We start from the raw sequence: 20286 nt of genomic DNA, 5'->3' as shown, positions 1-20286 counted from the left end.
TATATATATACATACATGAGAGACTTCGATATCTCCTTTGCGTATCGAGATACATACGAGATACACTTAAAAAACGATAAAGTATGAATATAGCGATGATCAATCATATATTCGATGATATCGCACAAACTCATAAAAGGCATAATATGTTTTTTTGTATTTTGATTAATTAATGGTATTCTGTTAATTTAATTCCTGATCCGCGCAATTCGGAAATATTTTTAAAAAATACTTGACTAATGTAATTACTCAAAGAAATATTTATTTTCTTTCACGATACTTTAAACATAAATCAAAATTAACGGGAAATATTGTTTTAATGAATGTAGTGATATTACACAGTAAAAAATGTTTCGTATATGTATTAAAAACGATTCATTCAAGTCCTTTGTAAAATTTGTGTTAAATTTTTAACACATTCGGATATTAATTTAACATGATGTGATTATTATTTAAATATTTTTTTCACATATTTATTTCTTAATATCAAAATAATACAATTTATGAGTGAATGAGTAAAAAAAAATAAATTTTAAAATGAATGAATAAGATACGTATTAATTTATTAATTTAATCATAAATATTAATTTTGCTGAAAAAAATAGATACGCTTTCACAATTCGCTTATAAATATTATCATTGTTACATTTTTTATATTAATTTTTTCTTGTGTTAAATTAACATAAAAATTTGAATCAACATTTAAGACACACCTGTGAAATGTGTGTTAAATTTAATACAAATTTTCTAATTAACAAATAATAATGTAATAAACAATTAAATTAAAATAGGTTGACATTTTAATAGATTAAAACATTAATTTAAATAATTAATATTTTAACATCTTATTTGAATAATAATGCTGCTACTTGCTCAAGTAATATGATTTTATAATATCAAAATATTAATTATCCAGAGCAATATTTTATCTATTAATTTACATATCTATTATTTAATACCTATTAAAACAATATTTCTCATTTATTTTTATTCATAAAGTATCGTGAGAGAAAATAAATATTTTTTATTTTTCCAATCCCACGCAAACTTTGCTATACACAAAATTAGAATGCAGAGTTTATTGACAAACGTGCCAATTATAAGCTACAAAATAATATATGTTTAATCTATCATTCTGTATAAACTTTTTTAACCAAAAAAAGTCGCTTGAACCTTCTAAACTCAAAACTATGAATCACCAAGAAAATTTAGCAATGTAAATTGCCGAGTTTGCTATACACTTTTATCTCTCGTGTACAATAATATGCGCGATAAAAGAGATTGTATTTTTCAATATACGAAAGAACAGCGAACGCGAGTTTCGTTTCTCTTTCAAGTATAAACTTTACACGCTGCAGAAGTTTATTCAAGAAGGTACCTCCCTTATTCTCAATGTAGAATTCCCGACACACCGGAGCGCGCGTGCACGCGTGAAGTGCCGCTCCCACGCAGTCGGACGGCTGACACGCGTGAGTAACCTACCTACGCAATGTATTTGCGAGTCGCGATGCGAGTGCGAGCGCGTGCGAGCGAAGCGAGCACAAGCTCCGCCTTGAATGAATCCTCGTCGTCGCCTCGAGCGAGACTCGTGCGTCGTCTACATACATGCAAGATGCACGCGTGTCTGTGCATACGTGCGTGCGTGCGTCGCTACATGCTCGAACGCAGATCCGCGTCGCGCGAACCAACGTATCCGCTGATGGAGGACTGTTAACGCCGAACGGTGATTATTTCGCCGTTATTTTGTTATTGTGCGAATCACATTTTATTGAAGGGATCTCCACTCTATTATTCCGACGAGTATTTTCCATTCGACATTTCCGCCCGAGTTATCGTCGGCATCGATATCAAAGGTGAAATGCCGGCGCCAAGAATATACCACCAGCCTCACAACAGAAAATCAAACGACACGCGAAAAGTATGCCGGAAATTTATTCGCGCGTCTCGGATAGATATCATGAATAACTACACACACACACACACACACACACACACACACACACACACACACACACACACACACACACACACACACACACACACACACACATTTCCCAGCTAGATGCAAGCGAGGCGTATCGATAAGCTCTCTCGTTGGTATCGATCACCATATTCCCACGTTTATTCTCTCTCCGTTTCTTATATCGTGTTTTACACCTCTACAGTTCGAATGCGCGAAAGCAGGAATTCTCTCTTACGATGTCTCGGGGTCTCTCTACATTTTGAATACGAATTATGTGTGCGTGCCTGCGGCAGGCGTGACTATCGTGTTCGCGTTTGCCCGCGAGAGACAACATGCGGCCGGTGGTCGTCCGCACTCACGCACATACACGCACGTACACGCACATACACACTTAAGATACAGACACACGCGTGGTCACGGTAGACCAGCACTCTCACGCGATATCAGGGACTTGGCGGAGAATTGAGTTTGTTGAAATAACCTTTTCGCGAGAGCCGCATTCGTGCAATGCAAACTGTTATCCGACAGGAATCCGAAAGCCCGCAATGGTTAACAGTAGTTTTTTAAGTAATACACGCAAACGGATTCTCATTTATCACGGACGCTCCGCTTACTTTCTATCCGACTTATCAACAAATCGATGCGATTAAATCATACTTGATAACCATATCTTTGTGCTTATACCGGGCTCACAATTGGAATCATTCATGAGAAACTGTATAAATATAATATAATGTAATAAACATATCGCTCTTTTACTAAAAAATTTATTTCTTGACACGCTTGATGGTTTCTGATCCTTAATATATACATTACTCACGAGTCTTTATAAACTCAAACAATCTAATTATTAATTTAAAAGAAAAGAAAGAATAAGCAGATTATCAAATTTAATTTAGAAATATAATATAATAATATAGATATATAATATATATTTATATTCTTTCCTTATAACATTTGAATAAAATATATAATAATACTACAAAATTGCTTAAAAATTAAAATCGTTTGTCATGCTCTCTATTGTAATATTTACCATCCAGGAGTCCAAACTTATATATAATGGACTATAGACTGAATTTTTGAAAGCAGGTCTACGTTTGTTTTAGCTTTTAGCATAGCAAATTGGACCACCTCAAGATTGAAAGCATAACTTAACGATCAATGACTCGGCTCACTTACACGTGAAATTTACATGCGAGAGGCATTCTATATAGAATTGAATTACTCTTTTTGTAACAATTTTTTAATAAAATTAAATTGCGTTCTCTTTTGATGATTATAACAGAATAATATTTACTTAACTTATAAAAACTCGAAAATCACGTTCAAAGCTAAATCAATCACTGATGTCATCATACATGTTTCAACAAAGGAAGGAAAACAGTTGTTTGCTACTATATTTTTGTTAACCTTACTAATTTTATTTGCCTTGGTTAAATTTTATTTTTCGCGTTTTTTATGCTGTATTTAAAATGAGAAAGCAATATATTAACATATATAAATATACATCTGCCATAAGATAATAAATTGATACTTTGCATAACAATCCTATAATCAAAAAATACAAACGTGTCATTCCGAAAGGCTACGTCTTCGCACACCTATATTCAAATTCGCGAAAATGAGGAAGTTTATTTACTAGGTAGTCTCTACGAGTTTATTCGTGTATGTTGAATATGAGTGATAACGACAGTTAATCAACTGTTAAATGCACTAACTATACTAACGCATTCTCGAGAGCAGGATTATTGCATTAACGCTTTAATAAATACCATTATCGCCTCCAGTTTAGGCAGATAAATTTCGGATAAATCCGAAATACCTGCGGAGCAAAAAAATGCCTCAGGTTCCTGCCAGCTCTTTTTAGGCTTATTGTGTTAGTTAATAATCGATATATCAATGCCGAGGCTATTCGAGAGCGACCAGAGCAACGTATGCTACACAGAGAACCGGAACACCAGAAGTCACTTACATACATAGGCATATTGTAAAGCAGGAACCGCCTGTTCTCACACAGACACGCAGTTACATGTATAGCCTGCTGAGAGACTACGTGTGTGAACGTCAAGTATTCAAAGATGAGAAAGATCGAAAACGAGAGAGAGAGACCAGCGTCCCAATTAATCTTCATCTTGACGGAAAAAAAAAACCAGAGAGTACCTGCACTTCGATTAATTCCAAGTGGCCCTACGCACAAATTTTAATACATAATCGAGGTATTTACAGTTCAAAATTAAGATGGCGTAAACAAAGATGGCGCGCGCAATCAAACAACCACCGGAAGGAGAGAGGGGGGGAGGAGAAAAAATCGACTTGGCGAGGGGAGAAGGGTTGAATTCACGTAGCTTCTCAGCTGCCTATAAGATATCAAAGAGAAAGAGAAGAAGAATCACTCACCATTGCCGCGTGTCGGCGAGGGCAGGCGTGCACGCATACACCCGAACGATGACCGGTGAGGCGCACTCTCTCTCTCTCTCTCTCTCTCTCTCTCTCTCTCTCTCTCTCTCTCTCTCTCTCCCCCGCGGGGTCTACGTGGCTGTTCCTCCCGTGTATCCTCTCTCACTCCCGTGTTAAGCGTATTAGATCCCCGGGATATCTCCTCTCATTGCATATAATCCAACCGTTCGTCGCCGCCGGCTGCGGCTCGTCGCTACTCGCCGCGAGCTTCACCTCGCGACCCTGTTCTCACGCACGTACACACATACACACAGACGAGGCACTGCCGCCGTCGCCGCCGCCGCCGCCACCGCCAAGGAACTCGTCCCGGACTCTCGTTGTTCTCGTACCGCGACGGATACACACCCCGATCGAACGCGCGACCGCCAAATCGCGAAGCGCAACCCGTTGATTACACCATTACTCCGATTTTTTTTTTCGTCGTTATCTCACTCCTCGCTCCCACTGGCTCCCGTCGGCGCCTCTCCTCCCCTTAACCGCCGTGTCGCTCTCCTTCTCCCGTACGCGCCCTTCGTTCGGTCCCACTCCTTCCGTTCTCGCCCGTGTGTGTGTGTGTTGTATGTCGCGCACCGCTCCTCCGATGCCTCCGTTACACCCGGTAAACACCGAAATATACAAAACTCCGGCGGCCGGCGCGACGAGGACGCAACGCGACGGTTCGAAACGATGAAACGTTGAGGAAAGATCTCGTCAGTATATTTTCCCCGCGGCTCTTCCGCGATCTCAAGTTCGTTCGTCTCGGCCGACCGTTACGAATGTCGCGGCGCACACGCACAAACGTACACAAACAAACAACGCCCGCGTCTCCTAAGCCCCGGCGAAGCACACACCTACGCCGCGCGGTGTATCATACTTTTTTTTATCTCTCTTTCTCACTTTCTATCTCTGTCTGCACTGCACTTTCTACGTGTTGCGTTCGCTCTCTCGATCTCACGCTCGAGTCGCCCGGGCTACGCTATCTTTCTCTCTCTCTCCCTGTTTCCCTACCTCTCTATATCCTTCTCGCTCAGTTGCTCTTCGTAGAACCGTCACTGCTACCAACTCCTCCTCCACCAACCTCGTTCCCTCCGACTCGCACTCACACGCGAAAAACGATGCCGAAGTGTATACGGCCAAACAGTCGCGCGAACGCAACGGGCTGCTCCTTCTTGCCCGTCGTCAGCCGTCAGTGACGCCGTAGAGAGAAACACGACACGTACACTCTTACACACACACATACACACACACACATACACACACGCGCGCGCGCGCGCGGCGCACGTACGCACTTTTCTCCGTTTCGTCGGCTCGTTCGCTCGGTCGTTCTCCTCTCGCGCGCGACGAGAGTGGGACACACCCGGTGTGGTTTTCGTCTCGATCTCGTCCGCGCACAACGGTGGAACGGACGCCCGCGATTGAGGCTGTCCCGGTGACACTGTTAGTTTTGCGTCGCGACGACTCGTCGCGCACAGTGTAGACACGCGCGCAGAAAGCCCGCGGATTTCGCGGGGACGAGACACCGTCACACCGCGAGACAAAACACGAAAAAAAGACGCACAGAGGAGACACCGCGCGTCTCCCTTCTTGTCGCAAAGCACTCACGGCGGACCGCAACACATGGCTACGACGGGGCCACCGCCGAGATCGGGACTGCTCGGTGGCGCTCGGTCGCGCCCGCCAAGTTGAGCCAGGATCGTCGCAAGTCTCGGCGGCGCCAGTTCCCTGGCGCCGTGCCTGGTTTTCGCCCCGCGAAAATTGCATTATTGCGTTCTCGTAGTCGGAAAGAGATTGCAATCTCTTTTCCAAATCGAAATTTTATTTCAATCTCTTTCAATCTTAATTAATTCTTATAAACCTGTTTTGATACTTGAACAATCAAATACCTCTTTTAATATTACTTAATATATACAACTTCTATTTAAAAAACTTCTTTTGAAATCCTAAAAATAGGAAATTTTCCAATAACTGCCATTTACAGGCTCAACGTAGGAGTTCAATTCGTTAGATTAGAATCTATTATATTGTAAATCTCTGGAGTCTATATATATCTTAATTAAATATAAATGTGTAGAGTCTACGTCCTAAAACGTTCAAAGAAGAAACAAAATTTCGACTCGGATAATTCGCATCTTGTTCATGATAACAGCTTTTGATAATTCCTAATTATCTATCCTAATAAGGGAATAACAAATTAATACGTTTGAAAAAGCGTATACGATTCAACGCGGTTTTAGGTGCGGATAAAGAATTTAAATTCTATTAATTTCTAAAATAAATGTTATATTGCACATTTAGAGATTTTAAATAATTGCAACATAATTTCTAAATTAGAATTCGTATTACATGTTTCAACTTTCTTATCGAGCTCTCTTTGGATTCCAGAAATGTATAATGAGAAGTAATACAAAAATATCTTAGCAATGCTGAGTCACTTTGAGAGCAAAATTACATTTACTCACAAGACGGTTGAATGAATCATGTGGAGAGAATTTCTAGAATTTATTAACAAATTTCTCCATAAGGATTATTGTACAAACAAATTTATTACAAGTTTACAGAAAGTACGAGTAATCTTTGTAAACTTAAAGAGACAAATTTATCTAAGGTAACTTCCAGTTTCCAAAAGATTTGACTGATCATATCTCGAGTTGAATTATCTCATGGAATACACTGACGGACGAGAGAGAGAGAGAGAGAGAGAGAGAGAGAGAGAGAGAGAGAGAGAGAGACAAAGATAGGATCAGAAGTACAAACATGATTTTGAAATTTAAAAAAACAGTTTTTTTTGCTTACATTAAAAATCCCAAAACCTAGTTTCAATACTTCTTAGTTTTTTAAAATTAATTAAAATATAAAAATTATAAATATAAAAATTTTTAATTAGATTAATCACGTGGGAAGACGATATATCTCAGGGGAAAAAAATTGAGTGTTATAATATTCTAGAACCAATTAATTTTTTTGCGATACATGAATGATATAAAAATAATTGTCGAATAAATGCGTTATCATCACCTCAACAACGTGGACAGCAACGTTGTGCTTGGATTCGCATTAATCCGAACTATATTAATATCGTCTATACATCAAAGAAAAAGACAATTAACCTTAAATATTATAATACGTAACTTTTTTCCTCTTTTTTTTTAAATCTATTTTCCTGCCAAGTAATTAACCTTCGATGATATCAAAATTTGTATACTTATTTATATATTTATTTTTTAACAAACTAAGAAGTGCCTAAAGCCTGCGGCACGCGATGTATGTTTTTCTGCTGGTTGCTTGCGTTTTAGCAAATTACCCAGCAATACTGCATTCTGTATAATGCAATTGTACTAATTTATTAAAACGCAAGCAATTCAGCAGAAAAAAAAGTATCGCCACAGGCTTTAGCTATATAGAGTCTGAAATTTTTTATATGAACAAAAACAATTATTTTACCACAAGTCGCATTTCAAAAACGCATTTTCATTCTCACTTCTGATTCTCCCCTTGTAAAGGAAAAAATATTTGGTATTTGTAACTATTATTTGTGACGTTATAATTGCATAATAAAATAATGATTAGAAGCTTCATCTTTATTATTATTATTATTATTATTATTATGTTAATTATATTTATAGTATCCTATATACCAATAATAAAAAATATATTATTGGCACTAAAAATGAGTATTTACAATCGTTTTCAATGTCAATTTATCTAATATTAATTATAATTTTAGAATTATAATTGTAATAGTTTTAATTAAATTTTAATTAAATGCAATTTAGATACCATCTATTTATATATTAATATATTAATTGGATAATTGATGGGTCATCAAAAGTTGTTTACTTAAATGTATGTATTAGATATATATTATTTGATTAAGTCAATACTGAAAAAACATAAATTTCTTTTATGATGATGATTAAACCCGTTGCTATTTGCTTACGATGATAATCTGATCTAAAGAATTATCGAGTCTTAAAGTAAGAACTCTGCGTAGTTAATCGTTAACGTCATCGATATAAGCGACTTATTGCATTGAACAGACGTCAATGATGAACAACATATTTCTTAACGTATAACTCAATAAATATATATTAGCGATAATGTATGTATATAGAAGCGAATTAACTAAGATATTAATCAATTATACTGAAAGCTCTAGTTTATTATTAAATAATAATTAGTTTTTATTACAATATTTTTCATTTAATAACATGAGCAGATATTTTTTTATTATTCGAAATAATTTTAGTATATAATTTAATAATAATTCTCATATATATATATATATAATACTATATGTCTTTTAATTAAACAAAGATATAAATAAAGGCACATTAATTTTTATTTTATATTTTATATTTTTTTAACAAGCTAAGAGATGTTTAAACTGAAGACATTCTTAATATAATTACAAACGACTATCTCTTACAAATCAAAAACGTGTTTCCACTTCTCTTCCCTTGTGAGAGAAAAATGTTTGGTATTTAAAACCAAAAAGAATAGAAATCAAACAAGGCGAATGAGAGTACAGCGTAGTTATCAATATGCAAAGTAATAAAGTAAAAAAATTTTACTCCTCTATTCCACAGTTTAGGAAATTTATGTTCGTAAACTGTTGAATAAAGGAGTAATATATTTTTACTTTATTACTTTGCATATTGATAACTGCTCTATACTCTCATTTGTCCTTTTGATTTCTACTTTTGCTAATATCAAGAGTTTGTAAAATTACTTTTTAAGTGGTTTGTTTGGTATTTGTGATACTATAATCGCGTAATAGGATAATTATGATTAGAAGTCATTTAACCATTAGATAAGGCAAAGTTTAATGTGCAAATACTTAACGTGAAAAAGCCTCATTTGCTAATTAAAAAAAGGTGGCAGATGCGCAAACGAGGAGGAATTTGGTCGGACGAGAAACCGAGGGAGCTCGGGTGTCAATTTCCGGTGTTGGCCAGCTAAGGGGAAGACTGGCGTTTCACACAGACCAATCTCCCCGTCATCTTCGAAGGCCGTACGACGAGCGTATATTCGCGAAGATCTAGCCTGGAGGAGAAAAGAAATCGAAGGAGCTTGAAGGAGCACGACGATGCACGAAAAGAAGTTGAGGAGCACGAAGAAGCACTCCTTCACCACGAAGCGAACTCTCTTCACTCACGACAAGACAAAGGCGAAATTCTCTCGCTTGCTCTCTCTCTTTCGGTATCTCGCCCTATCCCTCTTTCCCTCTGTCCTCGTTTAGATCATTCCTCTTTCCCTCTTTAATTCTGTCCATCTCACTCTACTCTTCGAACTCGGAGTATCTCTCTTCTCTCATTCCTTCTCTCTCTCTCTCTCTCTCTCTCTCTCTCTCTCTCTCTCTCATTCTCTTTAATTCTCTTTTTCTCTCAGCCTTTCCGTCTTTCACTCCTTCCCTTCTGATCCCTCGACTTCCCGCGATCTCGCTATTTCTCTTTGTAGAGATCTGTTGGCGTCCTTATCGTTTCGGTGCTTGAACTGTTTGGTCGATCTTTCATTTTCGACATCGATATCGGAGAAAGAGAAAGGGAGAGAGAGAAAGAGAAAGAGTTGAGAGAGGATCATCGGTGACAAACAACGCGGGACCTGCGAGAGAGTGAACAAGGGGACGGCAATTAGGAGGGATTCGTTTTAACTTTTCCCTCTCGTCCTCATCGTCGTTGTCGGCGACGGACACCAAGCGTGCGATGATCACCATGTAACCGGAAGCAGCGATCGAAGGCTCGTTAAGCCTTCTCTGTCCTCCCCTTTCTGCTCTTCCTTTACTTTTCTGCCTCACAGAGAGGACAATTTTGTCACCGATGGCATCAGTTCCCGAGATTATCTATGACAAGAGCATCGCAATATATCTCGATAAATTTTTCGATCAGTTAGTTTTAAGAATTTGGATAAACCATTAATTTTAGATTTAAATATTTTGAACAATTAAATTACTTATATTTTTAAGTTTACTTTAAATTTACACTATTTAGCTATAAGATAATTAAAACAATAAATTGGGAAAGATTTCTATACATATAAATATATAACATTATATAAATTAATGTTTAAATAACGCGCAATTGAAAATAATAATATTGCGCAGTAATTCAAGCGCTATTATTTAACAATTATATTTTTGGATTCCTTACATTAAATTAAAACAAAAATTTATTTCTGTTTTGTTTTAATTCAATGCAAGGAATCCAGAAATATAATTGTTAAATAATAGCATATGAATTACCGCGCAGTTATTATTTTTAAATGCCCGTTATTTAAATTTATTGTTAAATCTTGAGAGTCCATATTTATTTTTCTCTTGATGTTGAAATATCTATATCTAAATATGTGTATATAAATTTTACATGCATTTATCTACTTGTTTATATAAATTTTACAATGCATCTTTGACACTGCAAATTTATATATTTTACATTATAAAATTTACTTTATAAAATAATTAAGATAATAAATTTTAAAAATATTTATAAACACATACACATAAGTAAAATTTTACAAATTTACAAAAATTTGAAATCACGTTTTATCTTTAAGCATAAAATTGAATGAAATTTTACACGAGCTTACTTTTCTATACAAAATTGAAATTCTAAACAGTAAAAAATGACATTGAGATCTCTATGAGTTTAAAATTAAAGAACTTCTTTCTCAAGCTTAATTTCTAGACATTCAAGAAAGTAGTTAAGTTAGTTTCTACTTTCTTCTTAATTACATTTATCACTAGATAATATCATTAGTAATGTGTCCAGCATCCGGTTAAAGGAGATGTTGTATTTGTAGATAATGGCACAAAAATATCAACAAGAATGCTATTTGGTATTGTTGCATGAAATTGGATCAGTCTTACGTGCTAATTTAAACGTCATTTTATCTTTTCCGATTAGATATAAGCCTTCTCGGTACTGCTGCGTCGTATATAATTTGAGCGCGTCCTGTTCATCTCATAGCTTGTTTTGCGACAAATTCCTTTTTATGTGAGGGAATCCTATGGAATCCGAGTTCATATATTTGACACTGCAAGTGCACATTGAAGTTCGACAGACTCAGCATTTTCTTAGTTTGTTAGAATTGCCGTGATACATAAAACGTTGCGTTCGCTGTCTTTTTTAACGTCGACCAACGTAATTGTGTACATAAACGATGTTTTGTATGTCTTACTTGTAAAAGATGCTACAATAAAAATTATTTGAAAATATGTACTGTACAATGAGAAAAAAATGTTTTGTGGTTGTAATTCCATGGTAAAATAATTATGGTCAAAAACCTTATTTTTATAATTGTTATTGTTGTTATAGTAATAATTTATTATATTTATTATATTTATTTATTATATTTATAATTTTACAAAAATATATATATATTATAGTTGACATCATGACTAACAAAATGATTATTAATTAAATAGTAATTGCAACTATTCTTTTTTCTCAATGCATAATGTAACAAAATGCAACATATTATTCGCTCTTGCATTGTACTTTTCTTATATTTCTTTACCTACTTTAATTTTTACATACATAATTTACAGCAAATGCATTTAGAAGATGCATATAAAAATATATAAAGAAAAATATCAAATCTACATTTCTTTCTTATGCAATTCCCAATAATCCATTTGTGTAAAACTGTGAACATCATCGTTTTACAAATGACCGCTCTGAATCTGAAAGGATCGGTCCTGATTTCGTTAAATAAATGAGGGAGGAGCATAGTCTAATATGCGATGTAGAGAATAAATTGAGAGGCGAGTAGCGTGGCTTATAAAGTTGGAGCAGGTCCCCGTGTTAGTTTTGACATGAGACTGTTAGAAAGGCACGGATTTCTAAAGCTATTATTAATGGACAAGGGGGAGGGGTAAGAGAGAGGTCTCTACGCGCGTTTACCCTTAACACGAGCCTCCTCCTCGTGCAGTTCATTTCGGAGGCTGCGAGCCGTCAAGGAGGAAAAAAGAACAAACCAGTGAGCATATGCGCGACGAAGAGCAAGACAAAAAGAGTGTCGGCAGATACGACAGGGGCAAATGTACGAGGGGCGTTACGAGGGTGCACGCTGTGAAAATATAGGGAGAGGCAGAAGCCTGTTGTTGTTAAGGCCGTTGCCATTAAACATTTAGATATGAGATATTAGATATCAAATTTAAATCATAATCTCCTGCAGTGGACAGAAAATATAATAAAAAAAAGAAAACTATATCTTACTCTTTTTTTCTTTTCACACTCAGAGAAAAGTTAAAAATAAAAGTTAATTATCTAAATCAATCTAAATCAAAATATGATTCTTAAAAAATAGCTATAAATTATAATTAAATTATAACAATTACAACTATTTTTATGATAATAATAATTATAATTCATAATTATTTTCGGCGCCAAATTGTTGGCATTGTTGGTAGAATTACATATATTATAGATATATACATATATATATTATAGATATGAGTAGTAACATCATAACAGTAATAATAATACTTAATTATGGTAATCATTATTATAATATTATGGTATATGATATATATTAATGTAAATATGGTAATATGTACAAATATATTAAAACACACACACACACACACACACACACACACACACACACACGTATCTCTTGGTGTGAAAATTTTAGAATTTTAAACAATTTATAAACAATTTATAAACAATTTTTTTTTACAAAAATTACTACAAATAAAATACAAGCTGAATACTCGTGATATTCTTGTATATTCTTGAATCTGATAGGTTCAAAAATATATAAAATTGGTAGATTATTTATTCAACACACACAATGAAATTTCTATGAAAATAAAAAGATCAAAAACGAGCAAAATAAAGGGATACATTTAGCTTTATTATTTTTATATTGCTTTACAAATACGAATCGGTTTTCTTTATTGAATAAATATTCGCTTTTATTATTAATCTACTCTTTTCCATTTTGTTTCGTTATGTAATGTATTGTATTATTCACACATTCGCATCTTGTTAAACAAATTTTATGCAGAGTACGAAGTTTGCATTTAAAATCAAACATCCTCTAAGCTGGTTGAAAATCCGTCGAGTCATTCTCGCGTGATGCGGTTAACGAGAGAGAACCAACACACGGAAATTTAATCTTATTTATGTAGATCAGTCGAAAGAGAGAAAGAGAAGAGTGTGTGAGAGAGAGAGAGAGAGAGAGAGAGAGAGAGAGAGAGAGACGAATGCGGGTAGAAGTGAGTTCACGATGTGTAAGCGGGTGAAGTCAAATAGAATGCTTAATGGGTGCGTACACAATGAAACGTTCGACCCATGCGAATCAGTGTCGCCGCGGGATTTCGCACCACCCCGAGTACGGTGTAACTGCGTTTTCGTGGGGTAGAAAGGATCAAGGGGAGTGAGAAAAAGAGAAAAGAAGAGGTGAATAAAGGGTAGGGCAGCTTCCCCATATCAGCCCCAGGGCGATGCTGTTGCCGACCTCATGAAAGCGCGCGCTCTCTCATTTAATAAGCGCGCACGTACAACCGTATCGGCCAATAAGACGAGCGCCGCGGGGTCAGATCGATGGAGTAATCACTGAAAGTGGCAGTGTTTTCCTGCGGGAGATGGCCGCCAGCGATCGAAGCATGATCATTTCGGCAAATAAGCGTGAAATTCTCGATTTGCTTCCGTACCGCCCGTATGCGGTATAGAGATAGGTGGCACGCGGTGTAACTTTGCCTTCAACCCGTTCACTCTGCATCAAAAACGAATATATACAGGTGCATCTTAACATTACACGATGTGGCATAAAGATTTAACTAACATTCGTCGTACTAAAAATTTTATCAGTGATATCTATTTACTGATTATTAAAAGGTGTTACAGAAACGATAGTAAATATCGATATCAAGATACAATATTGACATTGTAGATAATACAATCAAGAATGTTAGACAAATATAATCCGATACTCCATACTTCGGGCTTAATGTTCTCAGAATAAATGTTGCTTTAAGTGAATGTTTTTTGAAAACATTCCCTTGTCTTGTTAATTAGACGTTAACTATTTCACAAAATTGTTAAGTCTTTGAAGGTTTAAACATCTATAAAAATATCGTTTGATCTATACGGAAAGAATAATTTTACTGAAAAAACTAAAAAATTATCTAGAGATACAGATCTGAAAATTTTGTTGGATTATTAAAATAATTATGTAGGATGTTCAGACTAATTGCTGAAATTTTTACAATATTGCTTATCATGATTGAGTATCCTATTATTTTAATCCTATTATTTTAATGGCCCAAAATTATTTTCAGATCTGTATCTGCCTAAATTTCTAAATATTTCTGCAAAATCGTTCTTTCAGTTCACTTAAATAATGTCGCATCAAGAATATTTAATCGTTACATGTAAAAGTCTAATGAACCTAAAAGGTTATGTAATTCAAATACATAAATGGCCATGCAGAATTTATCCTAAAATTGCTTATTTTATCAATTTAATACAATAGGATCTACACAAGTACGATTTATGTGTCATTGACACATTATTACATCAATATCGTTTAATATGTTTACATATGTACAAATTTTCTAACTAATCTTTCATATTAAGGTGTCTAACAAGTCTAATTCTAAGATTAGATTCAACATTGTTTGTTTATGTAATCTCCCTAGACGAAACCGAGATTTTATAAGTACAAAGTACAAAATTGTAATGTAAAACAAACGAGTTATTACGAGTGATATCAGAAACTGATAAAATCTGTAACTTTCCAACTATTTTTAGCAAGTCGACCAGTTTAAACTACATTATCATTTATACTTTAACTGTGAAAAATAATTTTTAACCTTCGAGTCACACTTGAGAATTTTATGTTAGTCACGCAGCAAAATGATCCCAATATTTTAATTGATTGCCGTTTATTTACAGCTTTTGTTCTTTAAAATCACAAAAATTACTGAACAATCATCAAATATTGTAGAATATAAAAATGCAGTATCTTTTTAAAGAGTTTTTAATTTTAACATAAAAAAATCGCAAAGATTGACATTCAAGGAGCAATACATGGTTGCAAAAAGGATATTTTAAACTTCGAAAAAGTGATAATTTAAGTCCCATTTTAAAAAAAAATCTTAGAAATAGTCTAAAGCCTCATACCTTGTTGGGATTCCTTGAACCCCCGATTAATCATGAAGGATTAAATCTATGTGTTAAGATAGTTAAAAAAATATTATTTGTAAAATGATCGGTAAAACAGATGACTTTAGGATCTCTTTAAAAGCAAATTGTGACATACCGGTGGCCATTGTGAGTTTTCATAGGACGAAATAAATAAATATTCATTAAAAATGATGAAAATAATTATACTATTGTGGATCAAATGCACGTTATAAATTTCAAAATCAAGTGTAATTTCTTTTGAATTGCCTCTTAATATTCACGACGTCTAGCACAAAGAAAGAACGAATCTTTCCATTAACTATACTACTGCTGTAGCACAGCTCGTACAGATGCTCTCTGCGATGCGACATGTGTGCAGATCGCGCCGTCTTCTTTTCTCCATCCATCGCATCGATACTTCAGTCTCTGTTCTATCGTGCGTTATCTTTCTCTCTTGATTCTTCTCTCGTGGTCTCTTCGTCTTTTGCCAACATCTCTTCTCTATCGAATCGCGCTCTACCCATATGTGTTCTTCAGCGCTCTCTTGCGAAAATCGCGCTTCGAGACAGACTTCAGATCAGACGTGGTGAATAAGAACGACAGGGAAAACATACGAAACGAGTAAGTGAGTAAGAGAAGAAGAGAGATATTAGGCAAGCGAGACAGAGTCGGCGATAGTGGTTTTGTGCGATGGACGAAAATATATTTCTCTCCTACAGAGGTCTGGAAAGACCGAGATGGAAAGAAAAAGAGGAAGAGAGAGGCAAAAAGGAGGAAGGAGAGAAAGAGTGCAGGAAACGTAAGTTGAAGAAGGATAAATCGTGAATATATGTATATCGTCTCGTCTCGACAGATAGAGAATGACAGAGAGAGAATGGACGTAGACAGAAAGAAAATGTACTAACACCTATATATAACATTAAAACGATATACAGAGTGACCCAATATGCAATATTAATTTGTTACATAGATTTTTTTACTCTAATTTGCATTCATTTTCTTTTAATTAAATGTTTGAACTTAGACATACAGAACTTAGAACACGTATGAAATTATACTGAGAAAAAATATAGTCAATTTTAATAAATATTTAGTTGAATACTGCCAACTAAATATTTATTAAATATAAAAACATATTTATTTGATACAAGAAACATTAATTTGATTTAATAATCATTCTTTTTAATGAACAAATATTTATGGTAAATAAATGTTTAGTTAGCAGTATTGAACTAAACATTTATTAAAATTGACTAATTTTTATCCCAGTGTAAGAAATAGGAAATAAAGAATATTTGACAAAATTTCAGACTTTGACACATAAAATAAAACAAAAATTTATATATTTAAATAAATGTGTCTTAATTTGTAGTCTAATTATTGTATTGCTTAGCAACAGATATTAAAAATGCAATAAATAATTAAATATCAATTTCAAAATTTGCTCAGGAATATACTGTTAAAGTTTTGAAATCGTATAACGGAAAGAAGAAGCATTCTAAAAGAATGGAAGGAGATAGAGAACAGTTTGTAAGGAACGGAACACGAATGAAAAAGAGAGAGCGTGAATCGGATCGAGTTGAGTTGCATGGAAAAAGAGGGAAGATACGAACAGGCTAACTTGCCTTCCTGCAGAAGGACAGAGATGGAGAATTGTTGGAGTAACGACAGTACGTATCTACTTCACAAGAAAGAGAAAGAGATAGAGAAGGAAAGAAGATGGGAAGAAAAGCGAAGCGAGGAAGACGCATTTACTACTAGCGCATAATCGGTGGGAAGGAGAGGTGACGAGCAAAAAGGCGGAACTATAGGTAGAAGGAAGACTAAAACATCTACTCCCGTAGTACGAGGCAAAAAGGGCAGATTGAGTGAAAAATGGAGGACGTATCTATTCGTGCGAACAAGGGAGATGAAAAGAATGAATGTAGTTCGTCCAACTGACAAAAAAACAACGTCCCCGTCTGATTTTAATGAGTTTCAGGATATTTTACGAAGTAGCTTAAAATAAGAAACACGCGCTTCCTTATACATATCCTGATTCAGATTGAAAGAATGAAACCTCTCTTGCAAAGCAAACTCGCTATTTATTTCAAAGAAATATGGAAACTGAAAGCGGTCGGATATATGAGAAGTCTTTCACAGTGTATCAAAACGATCTTTATGATATTAAAAGCACTTTGCGGCCAAGTCGCATTTTCCATGGATAGCTCCGGAGATAAACTAGCGGTACTACAAATACTCGATCTCGGAAGCAAAGTATGCACACTTCAATTTATTTAAGTATCGCTAACATACCTGCTTGTACAAGATAAAAAGAGAAGAAAAGAGAGAGAGAGAGAGAGAGAGAGAGAGAGAGAGAGAGAGAGAGAAAAGGAAAAAGAATCGGAAGTCAAAAGAATGAAACTTCTCGCTGCGCGGTCGAGCGAAAAAGCGGAAGAAGAAGAAGAAGAAGAAGAAGAAGAAGAAGCAGAGGAAGAAGGCAAAAATAAAGAAAGAGCCGTTGGAGAAACAAGGAAAAGAAGAAAGAAGTCGCCAGACTGGTAGCGATTGGTTCGTCGCGGTGCGCAGCTCCTGTGATCCGCGTTTTATCGGAGCTATCGTTTAAATCCCCTCACACGTACGTGGCGCACACCCGCACATAGATTCACACATCCATGGAGAGACTTTTGCTCAAGTATCCAAAAATTTAGCTAGATACAGATCTGAAAATAATTTTGTTAGACCATCAAAATTTTTAGATAGGACACAAAAAATTATAACATTCCACCAACAAAATCGTTCTCTCCGTGATTTCATTGGAGTTTCTTTTTTTTTTAAATATTTATAACAAAATGTTGTACATATTTTGAATATTTCTGAAATGTTTAATTATAATTTTTATATTTCATTCAAAAATATTTTTTAATTTAAAAAGCTCCTAGGTATGAAAAATGTAGTAGTACATTATTTTTTTTTTATTACTACATTTTTAAATAAAACATTTTATAAATTATACATTTAAGTACTTTTTCAATGTAATGCTAATAATAATTTAAATATACTATGTTTCCATATTTGATTTTAAAAAAGGATTTTGCCTGCGGAGCGCCAATACCCTCTCGCTCTTTACAAGTTTCTGGATCCAATGCTATATTAAATTCTCGAGCACGCCTTCTCGACCATACCTTCCACGTGTATGTTATGTTTATAATTTATATCCGCGCGTCGATGATATCCGCTTACGATATAACGCAGGCTCGTTCGCAGTCGGAGCGTGTCTAGTGTGAATGATACAACACGTTGCGTCTGGTCCAACACTTTTTATCTGATGAAGACTTAAGCGTGGCGTAATGCAGTCGTCGTGCATAAATCATTTTAATAGGCCGACTCTCTGCTGGCCGTTAGATAATGCTCGTTAAATCGTTAAACATCTGGGCTTTCGTACGTATGGATTACTTGCAGTACGGATACGCTTCAACGGTGATCAACCGTGTTATTACCATGTCGAACACTTTCTATGTATTCTCTCATTGTCGATGGATAATATTGCTAATACTGCACCCAGATACCTCGGTCGCATTCAAATATCTCTCGATCCACGGTCGACCGCTGTTAACATTGCGTTCATAATTTTCGTGTCATTTCCAATTTTAATCAACAGTCAGGTGTTAATAATATATTTGTATACTTTGTACGTGTTTTCTGACATATCTTATAATCGACACACTTATTTTTATCTGACTGCCAACTTACCGCATTGGCGTGTGTAAGACTCTCGTATAACGCAAAACATATTAAGGTATTCTCCTTCGTAACAGGATATTTTCTTTTACAAGTGCGTGTGCATGTACTTGCGCTACTATATTCTTAACAACGTTATCAATGCTTGCTCGTTCGAGCGTGTCGTAATTTAATCGCGCGTCCGATTCTTTTTCGATACGATCGGATACAGATGTCATAATCCGCATTCACAACTCCTTCGTTCTCGCGAGAGATCATCTATCGATATAAATTGAAAATACACCGCCACCGGTATCCGCGGTAATGTGCAATTAACGAGCAATGTATCACATTGCGAGGAAAGTCCCAGCTATTTATTTTATCCGGTGGTCGTTGTCGTTGTATAGTGTATAAGCAAGTCGACGTAATATATTGTTCGCCATACGTTACTATATTTAGGTGCACCGTATGCTAACGCCAGCCACTGGAACGCTACCTCCTGCTGCTGCAGCCCATAAGATTGCTACTTTCGTTGGACTACCATATAACGCCTCGTCAGGATTAAAATTACGTAAAACAACCAAGTTTCAGCAGAAGTGATGAGTCTACCTTTCTAATCTGGATATGACGGATCAGATACATAACATAACAATACTGAATGATATTGTGAGTTGCATCCACAATGAGATTGCAATACACATGTATTTTTTTTAAGTTATACCGTTTCATAAAACATTACATCCACGTTAAATCCATTTAATGATTATTGATTTATTGAATTAAATAATAAAAGAAAACTGTTTTTATTTTTTAGTTATTTTATAATTTTCAGAAAATTTTCTGAAAAGAGAGTTTTAAAAGTATTTATTTCATTTTCCTAAACGCTTAAAATAAAAATGTAAATATAAAATAAAAATGTAAGATTTTCTTTAATGGATTATATATGTGACTCAAAAAATTATAAAACTATAGAGAAAGTAATGCAATAACCGGATGTGAGGTCATCAAAAGAGTTAACAGAGCAAGTCGATGTGCGGGAGAGACGATGAACGAGTC

At 35.2% G+C, this 20286-nt stretch overlaps 1 protein-coding gene across 4 annotated transcripts in view; it reads right to left on the bottom strand.

Moving 5' to 3' along the window:
• The window catches only part of LOC108689671 (zinc finger protein 608-like), a 246952-nt gene that overhangs the window by 181036 nt on the left and 45630 nt on the right, over positions 1-20286 (bottom strand). For 2 of the 4 annotated variants that reach the window (XM_018196537.1, XM_018196533.1), the window contains exon 1: positions 4364-6147. The exons of 1 other annotated variant lie outside the window; for it this stretch is intronic. The gene's annotated coding sequence lies outside the window, so the exon portion shown is untranslated. Of the gene's footprint in view, positions 1-4363; positions 6148-20286 lie in introns of those variants that run through there. One more of the 4 variants, XM_018196535.1, reaches the window with a different exon arrangement.

Source organism: Atta colombica, unplaced genomic scaffold (genome assembly GCF_001594045.1).
Source record: "Atta colombica isolate Treedump-2 unplaced genomic scaffold, Acol1.0 scaffold274, whole genome shotgun sequence".
NCBI lineage: Eukaryota > Metazoa > Arthropoda > Insecta > Hymenoptera > Formicidae > Atta > Atta colombica.
This window is presented reverse-complemented; position numbering and strand designations above follow the sequence as displayed.